This window comes from Chaetura pelagica, unplaced genomic scaffold, assembly GCF_000747805.2.
Source record: "Chaetura pelagica isolate M959 unplaced genomic scaffold, ChaPel_1.0 scaffold117, whole genome shotgun sequence".
Classification (NCBI taxonomy): Eukaryota; Metazoa; Chordata; class Aves; order Apodiformes; family Apodidae; genus Chaetura; species Chaetura pelagica.
The window spans coordinates 793,590-807,659 of NW_009954185.1; positions in this window are offsets into that span (position 1 = coordinate 793,590).

Consider the following 14,070-nt stretch of genomic DNA (forward strand, 5'->3'; position numbering starts at 1 on the left):
TCTTCCGATGAGACACAGAAAGATGAAACTGCAATAGTCTGATAGCTTCATCACTTTTGAAAACTAAAGATAGTATATACATCTAGCTATGTGTTTGAAAGAAGAAAGTATTTCCTTGAAGACATGGGGTGTGCCTTAATGGTCATTCTTCAGCTGAGATTAAGATGGCACTTGAACTCTAAACCCTTTCTTTAATAATACATTAATATATATAACAATGTTAAGTTCATGGAGAGTAGCTATTAGATCAGAAATTTCTGTGTAGCTTGATCCCTTTTACATCTGGATAATAAACTCTCTTGGAGTAAGAACTATCTTTTTTTTTTGTTCTGCTGTTTGTATAACACACAGGAAGCTTGGGCTTAATGATACGAGTAACACTGACAGTCCTAACACTGACAGAAAAATTGCTAACTAGGAGATAGCTGCAGCCCTCTGGAGAGTAGAGCTAAGGTACAACAAAAAGTCCATGTTCAGCAGAGCTTGTAAATATGTGCTTAGCCTGAAGTCAGTTGGCTTTGACTATCGTTTTAAATGAAACTCTAAGAATACTGCTTCATGAGAAGTGTTTTCATTTACTTTGTATGCTGATGTTTTGTACTGATAAGGTTCTTGTAAGTGGTTATGCCAGCACTTTGCAGGAGACAACGCACCTTCATTTGTCAGGTCATCCTAGAAAACAACTTCCTTGGGTACCTGTTCAGATAGTAACGGATGATTTAGAGGCTTCCTGTTCCCCTCTTCTGTTGGCAACACTTGTCTGCCAAACACTGAAGAAAAGTCTTCTTTGTGCAAGTAGCACACTTGAGGAAAAGTTGAAAAGTTTTAGTTAAGTACTCCCTCTGTAATGTCTTTGTGAGTAAATAAACTACATGGCAATCCTGACAACATAAAAATCAAAAGAAGAAAAGAAGATCTGGAAGAAATGGATAAACAAAGAACACTTCACCTAGACTGATTTTTAAAAAGGTGGCTTCATGCTCTCATTTTCATGACTCAAGGGAAAAATAAAATAAAAATTGCACAAGAGCCAATACTGAAATCTATGAGTAAAATTTCCTATCCTTAACTGGAATGAGATTCAAATTTATCAGCCACCCTATGGCTGTTACACACCATGACTCTGTGACAATGGTGGGGGGAGAGATGGTCACAAAAAAGATGGAACCAGACTATTTCAGTGGTACTCAGTGAAGGACTCACAGATAAACAGAGAAAATTTAAATACGGGGAGAACTTTTATTACTGTAAGTGATCTACACTGGAACAGGTTTCCTAGGGAGGCTGTGGAGTCTCCAGCCTTGGAGATATTCAAACCCCAACTGGACATGATCCTGGCTTTAAGCAGGGAATCAGACTAGACTATCTTCCGAGATGCCTTCCAAAATCGAACTGTTCTGTAATTCTGTGAAATTATTTGTTGTTTTTAAAAAATGGAGGAGAAACCCTTCTTTTATCTAATAGATTATTAAATCAGAACCCAGTAGGTAAACTGAGTTATTGCTTTTGTCCAAAAGAACTGTAAAGTGCACTCTCTAGCTATTCTTTATGGCACTCCCATTCTCTCCTACTGAGGTTATTTCACTTTCCTAAATGATGAATTATGTAACTGGGACTGAAACACAGGTGTGCTATTTCCAAAACAGCTTCTTAACCATCTTGCTGTTGAATAATTTGGGATTGTTCCATTATATGTGATGCAATGAGGAATACTTCCTATGTGCATACCACACCTTACTGTGCATTAGGTGTGTAAGCCTTCAGCTGGGAAGTGGCATAGCTGAGTCTTAGTGTCAGTCTGAAGGTTTAATTACTTGTCCAAAGTTAACTATACCTTCACAAAGCACATAATTAAGTTGTGGAACACTCTGTTATGGGATTTTGCTGAATGTTGGAAGCTACTGGAAATAATAATGGAAAAACCTGTCATGGAGATCAGTAAATACACAGATTCCACCTTTGGCTGAGGTATTCTGGGATCACAAGCTCTTGTAGAGTATCTGTGGGAAGCATCATTATATGCTCTTCCTGTTCTTATGTTCTACCCTAAATATCTGAAATTAGCCACTGCCAGAGGCGGGATGCATAGCTAAGTCGGACTTCAGACTAATGTGTTACAGTTCCCCTTATACCCTTAACAGCAGCACTGGCTGGGAGGGATGTAGAAGATCTTAAAGTTAGAGTGTCCTTTGGAAGATGTAGGCTAAAATCCCTGCAAGAAGAGATGAGATCTGAACCTTGTCACAGCCCTGTGTGAGCTTTTAGATAAAGCACACAGTTTTGGTAACTGGGCTCCATAACTTTATTTCCATTCAAAGTTACCTGGTATAATGGAACCAAATTAATTGAGTAGAGGGGAGTGAAACAACATTTTTCTTTGTGTATGCACACATATACTTTTAATCAAAACACCACATTTAAGTGTCACAGGTCAACTTCTGAATGACCTTGGATGTGATTTGGTTTCCCTCATTTCCGTAATCAAGATAATAACAACTTCCTAATTTCTTCAGCCACTAAGTACTTCTGATACCAGCGTTTTCAAGAACTTTGGATAAAAGATTTTCTGTTATTGAAATTACATTTAATGGGTACTGACCTACCTTAGCTGAGAATCTAGTACCTATGTTAGCTGGAAATTGAGTTTCATTGTGTGCCTGAATGTGCAGTGCTGGGTGTGTGCCTAGGTCTGCAATGCTTATAATGCCATTGTGTGAACAAGAACAGAACACAAACCCTATGTTTATGGTCAGGGGAATTTGAAAGACTGAAGAATCAGTAAAAAATGTGCCAGTTTTACCACTGAAGGTTATAGTCCAAACTGTGTCCAAATGCTTATGATGTTTCTTGGATTGGAGGATTTAGATTTATGAAGTCTGGTTTTCAACCTGGACCTGAACTTCCTTCCTGCTTAAGTTGCATGGAAATTTCCGGTTTAAATTGTTCTTTCCCTTCATAGTCAACTCACAATGAAATTGTGGTGTGAGAGGCTCTTTTGGATAGCAAAGAGTGAGAGCATGTTCCAGTTGTTTTATTGATATTACAAATTCTGTTGAGCTCAGTTCAGAAAAATGTTGCTTTGGGACAGAGCAAATACAAGGAGAATAGCAGAAGAGGGCTTTGTGACTGGGAAAGAAAAGAAAAAGCTTTTGGAGGTTGTATCAATTTTTAGATAAATGTTGAAGAGTCTGTAAGTGAGCAAATGCAGAAATAGACTTTTAGAGCCAGGAACTTCCTAATGCATGATCTGAGTGTCATGAAGTTGTGTCTGCTGAGAGTCAAATGGGACACACTAAACAACAGAAATGGGCAAAGTCAGATTTTCAAGTTAGTGAAAAAGTTTGAATTAATTCAGTGACCTGGAAGGATTTTCATGCTGTTCATAAATTGGATAGAGCTCTGGACCCTAGTTTGCTCTTGCTGTAAGCAGGAATACCCAATGAGAGGAAGATGACTTGAGGCTCTTGGTTGCTTTTTGATGCTTAGGGGTATCCTCTTACATTCCTCTTTTTTGCTGTGTGATGTATGCATAATAATGTTAAGCACCAAAAGGAGATTGATATCTCTTTTGAATCCAATACTTAAGGGAATGAATCAAAATTTTGGCCTTGGCCTCCCCAAAGTTTTCAGTAACGTAAATCACTGACTGGTGTCTATAAAACCTAGATATCAGACTGTAAAATTGTTTTTGAGATTGCTGAATAGTAATTTACATCAAGTCCTCAAAAGTCTGAGAGTTTCCAATCAATAACCAGAAAATGATACAAGTAATGATCCCACACTATGATCTTAAATTACTGAAAACAGTGTTTTTTGAATAATCTATTTCCTTTTTTTTTGGCAGCAGGATTTTCTAGATGAAGGTCCTTGGTCTAAAGAGAACAGATCATGTAAGGCTCTCTGAAGAAAGCTTAGAGTTTTACTTTTGTTCTGATGGGTCTGTGTGCTACCAAGTGGTAGGTTAATGCAGTGAGTCTTCAGGAAATACAAAAAATACCCCATTTCAATGAAGCTGTTTCTTACTGTATTCCCTGGTATCCATTCTGAGTTTCTACTAGATCACGCACAAATTGTTGTACTGTCTTTGCAGCTCATTTATTCTGCTCCCTGAATTTACATTTATAGAATTGTTGTGCTGAGTCAGACCAAGGGCTCATCCAGGTTAATAACTTATCTGTGACTGAGAGAGTCACTTGCACTAAAGCAAGTGAAAGCAGATGAGTGTGGAATGGCTTTTCCTTTTAATGTCCTCTCCCAGAGTCTGGCTTTGGGACTTTCTAAGCTATCAGTCACATCCAGACTGTCATATCTCATAGCTAATTAAATGATCCTCCAGATATTTTATTTTATTTTTATTTGCTCTTGAAACATAGTTCTTGAGGAACAATAAACAACATTTAATGTTTAAAAAACATTTGTGACCTTTCTTATATCTTGCCTCAATCATCTCTCTTCTTCAAATGGAAGAGTCACACTCTAGATTGCCTCCTAGATGGGACTGTGTCATAACTCTGATCATTCTTGATGTCCCTTTCTGGGGCTCCTTTTGAGAAAGGGTAACCAGAACTTCATGCAAAACTGAAATCAGAAATATACTATATACTTACATGTGTGATCTAGGTAGGATCTAGATTTTTCCGAAGTGATTCTTAACTTGCCTTTCGACGACTGCTGGCTACTCAGTTAATATTTTCAGAGAGCTCTTCCTCAGACTCTAAAATGTCTTTGCTGAATGTTATTGGCTTATTTAGAGCTGATCATTGTGTGTGTACTGGTATAAGATTTTTCCTCCTGTAATTTTACTTATGAACACTGATTTCAGTCTGCCCACAGAAATTAATTATTACAACCTCTTTCCCCAGTTCTTCTGATTGACTTTAGATTTTACTATAATGAGTAGTTTAGTATCATCTACAGACTTTGCCTTCTCACTGTTCATCTGTTTTGCAGAATGATTTTATGAATATGTTGAATACTATACATCTCAGTATAAATCCTTAGGGAGGTACTCTGGAAACTGTGCTCCACTGTGTAAACTCACCACTGGTCTGATGCTTTACTTCATCTTTTACTAATCACAAGAGAATGTTCAGCTTAGCCTGTATCAGCTTCAGGTCTTAAAGAGGTTTTAATGAGTGGCTTTGTGAGACATTTTTGGGAAACAGAAGTCTGTTTTGTCAAACTCTTAATTTATAGAGCTGCTGATAGTGGGTTTTGTCTGTCTCTTGCAAAATTTTTATGCTTTATTCCACACTTTAAAAAACTTCCGTGGCGGTGTTGTTAAAGAAGTCTTTACCGAAGAAAAATTAAGAATGTACAATAATTATGCCATTGCTAAACAATATTCTTGATTTTCTGTTTTTGCACAGTTATCGCCTTTATTTTCTGGACTCATAATTTTGAAATCATCATCAGCTGGTTCATTACTGGAAAGCTCAGAATATTTCCTCTGATTGCCTTCCTGTGAGTATGATCAAAGTAGTTACTTCAGATTTGCTTTCCAGTGGTATTAAAAAGTTTTTCTCTATAGTAGTTGTTTGTTTGTTTTGTTCGTTTGTTTTGTTTTGTGGGGTTTTTTTGTTTGTTTTAATTGAGGCTTTTATATTATATCTTTTCCCCTCTGTGCACTTGCTTGCTTCTCTGGGGGCTGATCAAAATCCCTCTGAAAATCAATGGACAGTTCTGCAGTCATGCCCTTGATTCCTATTCCTCTGGGAACACTGTCACCAGAGATTACTTTCTTCAGGATGGGTAGTAGATTTAAAGGATTTTATCCTGATTTTTATCTTCAAATAAACATATTTGAATTTTATAGTAATTATTTTGTGGGTGTATGACCATTCTTTTTGTGTCTGTATTTATTTCTCTGCTGGATATCAGCAGGTTTTTTGCTTGCACTGGAATTCTTAAATCATATTTACTTGTGTTACTGTCTTGTTGTGCCTTCACTTCTTTTCAGAGCAAGCAGGCTCTGAGTGAGAGTCCATATTTCCTGACTATTTACAACGTGTCAGACTTAGACATTTTTTACAAACATTGTTCTTTCACTGCCAGAACAAGTGAGGGCTCACAAACCATTTAAAGGAAATGTTTATAATGTGTGTAAACTTAGGCCTCTCAATATACGGAAATTCCAGACTAGAGACAAACCAAGGACTGGCTCTAAGTTTAAGAGTGACTATGACGGCAGACGGATGGGGTCAGAAATATTGCACCAGCATCGAGGAAACTCCCTTAGATGCCATCATCTTCACTTAATTCAGGGTACAGTGAATTGTTTATCATTGGTGAGTGCCCATGTTCCCTGTGTGCCTGGACCTCTTCTGTACCTCTGCTCTTTTTGGCAAGAGCAGTGTGAAGGAGGAGGAGACATACATGGTGGCAAGCTGAAGACTGCTTGCATTGCCTTTCACGTCCACAGCCTTCCTCCCCTCCATCAGGAATGCTGGGTCTGGTCCAGTTTTAGCTGTTTTTGTCATTGTCCTTGGGGAAGCAAATTTAACTTTGCCTACACTTCTGAGAAGCTTTGTGCAAGTGCTGAATGGGCTGATAATTGTTGCAGGCTGTTTCTCTGCCCTGGTTCCCATTCTGGAGTTCTGCATTACTTTTGAGCCTTTAGACAGACAGAGGTATTTAAGACTGAAGCCAGATACAATATGGGATTTCCAGTTTGCAGGAAATGTTGATATTCCAGAATTAGGATTTCTTACTGATTCAGAACCAGCCTAAATGTTCTAAAATTTCCCATGAAATAATTTTTTCCAGTGAGATCACGGAATTTCAGTTCCCATGTGCTTCCTTGGGTGTTGCGTTTATGATCTACCTAAATTCCTTAAAAATGTGACCCAAGGAGAGGGAGGCCATACTGTCCAAAAGCAAGTGGCATCAGAAATGCAAGTGCTTTCCCCCTGTGCTTAGGACAGAATACTCAAAGAGAGCAGTGAGTGCCCTCCAGAGTTTTTCTGACAGCTCAGCAACTGGAGTTGTATTTGTAGACATGTCTCAGCATGCAGACTGTGATGCTGAAAGAAAGCACTTCAGCCCTTCAAAACTGAGACTGCACTGCAGTGTGTTTCTGAACTGGTGTTAGTGCCTTATTTTGATTCTTCTATTGCATCTGAAAATCTGTCCTTCAGGGAGTCGTTCATCTGCTCCAGGTGTAGGTTGCAGGGCAAGTGTCATCTGTCTCATATTGAAGTGCCCAAGGTGCTTGCACAGCACTTCTTAAGGTGGTGAAACAATTCTGTCTTGAAGAAGGAAAGGCAAATCCCACACTTAACCTTCCTCTTTCACATTCTAAAGCTGGTCAAATAGAAGGATGGTCTTTAGGGGGCATGAATGAAAATACTATGCAAAAAAGCTATTAGTTGCCTTTAGAAAATAATTAAACCAAATGATGTGGACCAATACACTAATTTAGAAAGGAGAAAACAAGCATTATGTCTGCAAAGTACTGTCAACAAACTTTATCCCAGTATAAAAAGCAATAAGGTTGTTCAGTGTTATCGTGACAGTCCTGTAACTCTTCTGTTAGTTATTGAATACAGCCACATCTGATTTTGGAAGACAATCTGAGACATGCTTATGTAGATTAATTTCAAAAAGAGGTGATGCCCTATAAGGTTAAAATAATTGGCTAGTGATGACTTGTTTTTATTTTTATTGGAAATGTCTATTTTGTCAAAAGACAAGATATTTGCCATTAGGAAACTAATCTGCAAGAAAGGTTTTGTCAGCTTTTCTCTTCAATAGCCAAGACTGAAAGCATTTCTGTAGAGTCTCTAAAGACATTTTTCTGTGACTTTATGGTGGTGAATTAAAATTAGATGACCATACGGTCTTCCTTCTCTCATCTGTCCTCTGCTGCTCAGAAGAGGAGGTGTGGCACTCAATCTTGGCTGAGCTTCCCTGTAACTTCTGGGACTTTGGGCGACCTCAGTGTGCAGCCAGGACACTTTATGGCGAAAGACCTTTTGTGAAAGATGAGAACCTGGTCGTTTTTGTGTTGCCCTGCATTCCTGAAGCGGTATTAAAGACAACTGTTTGGACTTTTGATTAGTTTAATACTCAGGGATCAAGCTTGGGAAGTAGTAGTGTTCTTCCTGATGCAATTCACAGTCCAATGAAAATGTGATGACTGTCTTTGGGTTGCTGAGCCCAATTGATGGCCATAGATGGCCATGGCTTTGCTAGAAAAGTCTTACTGCTTGTAAGAAATTTGGAGCTAACAGGCAGTTTAAACAAAGAACACCAGAGCATCGTGTAGGTATAGAAAATTATGCTTCATTTAAGGGTGAATCAAAACAAGTAAACCTGCTGTGACTTATCTGGAGTTTTGGATTAAGAACATTTTTTCCCCCAGGAATTACACCACCTAGGAATTGTAAAACTGACACACTGAGTAGGTGAAGAGAAATCTGCTTCTAATAAATCATGCCTTGCCAGACAGAGGTTTTAGAACATTTGAAAAAAAAAAATAATCTGATCAAGCATAAGGATCATATGTAGGGGCAGAGTCACTGCTGAGCTCAGAGTAAAGGGAGTGGAGTTGATTATCTACATCTTCCCAGTAGGTAGAGAGGAGATATAGCTCGTTGAAGAGGATGTGGCAGGAACTTGCTGCGCTTTGGCTCTGTTCACTGGCAAGGAGTCCACCAGAGAACAGTGCCAAGCACAGTTTAGGCACAGCAGAAGCTGTATCTTACTGTCTTCTGTGCAATATTAACCTTCTAAGGCAGGAAATGCGTGCACTGAGGGACAGATAGGCTGGGAGCTGGGATTCTTCAGTCTTCATTGACAACTGCTCTTTCTCAGCTCTGTCACCTTAAGGTCTCCTGTTACTTTAAAATGGCATTACTGATACTACTGCTTTAAACTTGCCAGGGATGTTAATCACTTGGGGTACTTAAATTTATGAAGCAGACCAATCTCTTTCCAATACATGGGACAATCATTCAGAACCCTGATAAACATTATGCTGTGCAAGACTAAAAAAACCCACAGATAAATAAAAACTTCCCCACTTCACAGGATGTGAGATTTTCTTCGCGTACATTTCAGTGATGCTTTCAGATCGTGGGATGAAAGAGCCTTGGTCAAATACTTCTAGAATATCCAGAAGGAGAAAGTAGCTGAAATTACAAAAAAAAAATAATTTGTCTCCAGCTGATGTTGTAGACTCAGGTGCTGTGGAGGATGACCTCAGAAGTACACCAGCACTGTTAGATGTTTATCTGAACTGAGCTTGAACTCCCAATCTCTGGAAGTTCCCCCATGCCTGTTTTCCAAGAAGAGCCTGATCTTTGCAGCTCCCTCTCACATGAGCACTGTGTGTTTGGAGCTGTTAAGTCATTGGCCTGACTCTCACTTTCACTAAAGTCCTTTTTACATAGTTCAGGCATTCTGCTTTGGGAATCTTAAAATGAGACTAGATTACATTTAATAGCATAAATGAGAAACAGGTCCCTTAAAAATAACAACAAAAAAAGTAAATTGGCTTTTCCTAAATTGTTGAGTGCTGACTTTGAAAAAGCCCTTAAAGTTTCTGCCGGCAGACTGAAATTTTTTTTTAGGAGAACAGACATCCCAAACTGCAAAAGATTACCCGAGGCAAGTGAGGTTTTGAGGGTTTTTTTAATTTTTAAATTCTTTTCCATTACACTTGGTACCCACATGTCTGTCTTAAAGCACTGTTTATTTATCACAGAACTTCAGGACTGCTGGTGTAATTTTCTCACCCTTCTTTAGGAATCTTTGTAAAAATTTGCTAGTTTAAAAAATTTTTGTATATTCTGGCTATGCGAAGCATCAAGATTCCATACGTATTTTGAATGTAGGGTTTTATTTTAATATGAGAAGCAATGTTCAAATATGTTTTAGGAGGGAGGGAGGCTAGAAAAGCTGTCATCCATCAACAACTATTAAGTCCAACTTTGAAAGTTTGATACAAACTGAATCTGACTGTTAGAGCAGACATGATACAAATTAGCTGTGACTTTATGATACCAGCTGTTTCTCTGACAGGGTAAAAGGGCACATAACTAGAATAGCATCTTTTGTTGAAAGCAGTATTTCCCTTTGTTAAATGTGGGAGCCTCAGGCAAAAAACTGCAGTCCTTAGTTATGTGATGTGCAGTCTGCAACATGTTCATGGAGCTTAGGGGACTTTTTACTGATGTTTTTCAAAGACAGGGTTATCAATTTTACTAGTTTTATCACTGAAAGACAAATCTCTGTCATGTTTTTGTCTTGTGTTAAAACTGAGGGTAATCTAAGAAGTATTATCTTTGCAAGTACAAAGAAAATGCTGAACAACAAAAGCTGAGAAAAGCCTGCAAATAAGAAATCACAAATCTCAGACTAAAATGTAATTATTTTTATTTCCTCCAGTTATGTTTTCTTACCAGAATGTTCAAGGGTTTTTATTCTGTGTAAACTAAATCTACATAGTCTTTATCAACCTAACAATCAGTGTTAACTGAGTGTAGTTTATTGAAGCAGGAGATGAGTCTTGACACAGACACAGCAACACCAGAGCCAGCTCTCTGCACTCACATCTTTGTTCTTGATTCATTTCTGGTGCTCAGTGGTTGTGCGCAGTTTCCCTACCACAACCAGCACCTGAGCAAGGAAGTTGCCAGGAGCCAGGAGATGGAAATCTGAAGTTGATGCACCTGAAGAGCTCTGTGTGGAAGATGCTGGGAGGTTTCCTTGTTGTCAGAGCTCATAAAGCCTACTCGTAAACTGAAATGTCTCTGAGCAAAGCCTTTTAGGTGACTTTACATCACTGAACGTCTGCGTCGCCCTTGTGTATCTGTGTGACCTTAACATATCCCCTGATTACCTCAGGTGACATAAAGTTGGCTGTAGCATGTAACTAAACTGAAACAATGTGATTTATTGAGCAATCAAATTAATCTTACTTCCCTCGCTTGACAAAGAGCCAGTAAGGTTTCAAAATGTATTACTACAGGTAACAGAAACACTCTATTTGAATCAATCAGGAAAGGGACAATATGAAGAATGGAGTTATATTATTAGAATGATAGGGTCTAACTAGGAGTACTACGAGGAACAATATTTACGCTACAAGTACTCAGAGAAGCAAAATTTAGGCTGAATATCTTATAAACTTTCTTAGATTAATGGTTATCATTGCTGATGCTAAACTGAAGAAGAAAGCATCTCAAAGGAGGTACATTTCAGAACTGTTTGTTTTGTTTTGTTTTGTTTTTAAGGGGCCATGTGGTAACTTTAGCCCCATGAGCAGTGTGAAGGGCATTGTTCCTTCCAAATTTTAAGTGGTGCTCCACAAAGGAAGGATGCTACTGCTTAGGTGAAGGTAGGAAACTTCTATTTCAGACAGGTGAAAGATAGAACAACTTGATTATATTTTGGCCGTGGCAGAAATTATCACGAGTCCTGCATGTTTTTCTATGTGGAGCCGAGAAGCTTCTGTATATGCCACTATATAAGATGGTAGAGCAGACAAACCCAAATCCTCCTGAAGGTGCAAAAAATAAAAAAAAAAATGTTGACATAGAATTACAGCAGGCATATGAGTGAAAGGACAGATTTAAGAGTGTTGCAAAATACTGTCCTCTACTCATAAACTTCTTGGAGCAAATTTTAAAAAGAAATAATTTCAATACATTAAAAATTAAATACATTTCAAAAGGAAAGCTTAGGAAGTAATAGCTGTTGTGTTTTTAATGTATTGCTGGTGATAATGTGAAGCACAAAATAGAAAATTCCAAGCAGTAATAAGTAGGTCTTGGCCATTTCTGTTGCAAACATGAAATTTTACTATCTAGCATCTGTTTCTGAAATTATGTGAAGTATTTATCTAAAATGTTTTACCATGATATTCTAAGCAACTAGAGAACATCTTGTTTTCATGAATGTGTAGAGTGGTATGTCAACAAACAAAGGTCTGTACATGACATTCGAAGAATAAAATCCAACCACAAGAAGTTCTACATTCTGAATTGATTTTTAGATGATGTAAAAATTCCCTTGGTCAGCTTTCTGGTTATGGTTATATCCCTGCAAACCTGGAGTATCTCCAAAGAGAGCTTAATATATCCCTTCCATTCATGCAACCAGGCTGCATATGGGAGCACACAGGGCTGGTTATAGATGCAAACAAAGTAAAAATGTGCAGGAAATCCTGGAGAACGTGTTAATCGCTAATGCGCCGTAACCATCAAGAGAAAAAAGATCACACAGACAACTTAAACTGGTAGCATTGTAGCAAGCAAATTACGTGCGACCACATGTCTGATAGCTGCAGATGCCATCATCACGGTTGAATTTTATGACCACGATGTCAGAGAAACCATTGCTTCTTGCAATATCATGTGCTGCAGAACATCTTATCATAATGTAAAAAAGAGAAGCAAAGCTAGACCTCAAATCCCAGAAATTAAATTAATCTTTTTATTCTCCAAGAGTATGTTCTTTGAAAATTACATTCTTCCTCATTTTGTATTCTAAAATGTCCAGTAGTGTTGTTCTGAACTGCAATCAAGTTGCCATATTTGTCTCCAAGATAGTTACATTCAGTGATGAAATGATGTTGGTTCCTTTGGGTATTTGGGAGAGAGAAGATAACAAATTGTCTTCAGCTGGGCCAGCTCCCTCTCATCCTCAGAGGGGAGAGGAATTTACACAGTGACTTAGTTATAGTCAAATACTTGGGTACCATTTCAAGTACTCAAGGAGGCCTGGGTCTGCTGGAGAACTCTCTTCATTCATGTGGCAAATAGGAGGCTATTCTCATACAGGGCTGCTCCAGGATTTCTAGTTTATGACAAGGAAAGTCCCATTACTTTAAGTGTCTGCTGTTACGTAGATGCTAGTCACCCAAAATGGCTCACTGTGCATTTTCTGCTGTTGCCACTCTGACTGGCTCACTGCTACTCTTGTATTTAGGTCTCAATTAATTCATGATGTTCAGCAACCATTCACTTTTTATGGTTACTTAATATCACACTTTGTGACTTGTCTCTTTGGAAGACTGTAGGCAAAAACTCTATTCTGTGTGAATAAAAGGGGCAAAATTTGACCTTCAAAGTGAATAAGCATTAAGAACTTGCTTCTGCCAGACAGTGGCACACTGAACATTAGGTTAGTTCTTATGTAATTTTGTTGATTATATGATTTCTTTTTGTCTTCCCTCTTTTCCTTTCTTTCAGTCTCTTCCTTTGAATTTTCTTTCTTCTTTTACTTCCTTATATCCAGTCCAAAGCAAACATCTATAAGCAATGGTCTTGTTCAAAGTATGCAAGCTAGCTCCAAACCTAACCAGATCTAACCTTGCTTCAGTTTTAAAACCTTGGTTGAGGAAGCCAGAATCCCTTTACTTAAATGACTTAATTTTCAAGCAGTATGATTCACACAGCAACTGCACAAGCTCTGGCTAGAATACATTGTACATATGTTTGCTCTTTAGGCAGTAAGAAGAGAATACAGAACTGGAGGTCATTTGAGTTATAACTACTTTGGGGGATTTATTTTTTTTTTTAAACATTCCTTCTACCAAATGCAGTTTAAATGGGTTTGTTTATACGGCGTGGAATTGGAAAGGCCCAAACTAACCAGGCTTTACACAATGTGGCCTTCTTCCAAATTAATCTAAAATATTTTAATCCCTCTGGAGTTTCTTTATCCTCTGCATCTGTGCTATAGTGGAGGCACATTTTTAACATTTTGTTGAGAAAAAATACCTTTTTTTTTTCTCCATTTGTTCTCAGCAAGGTCAATGGAGCACTGTTATATGCTATTTAAACATCTGAGATTCATCATATATCTGCACAACAGAAAGAATCATCATAAAAGGTCTAATGAATCCTGACTGCTAGCCAAGCAAGGGAGTCCCCTTTTGGATCCTGGGTATTAGAAACAAAGAATACATGCAAAATACAATTTTTGCACTTTATCCAATCAAGAATTAAACTGCCCATTAAGATGGGGGCAGGGAATGTTTATGACCTCTGGAACAATTTTGGCAAATCAAAGTCTGTTTGAGCTGAATTCTGAAGTCACTGCACGGGCCAACATGGTTGCTGA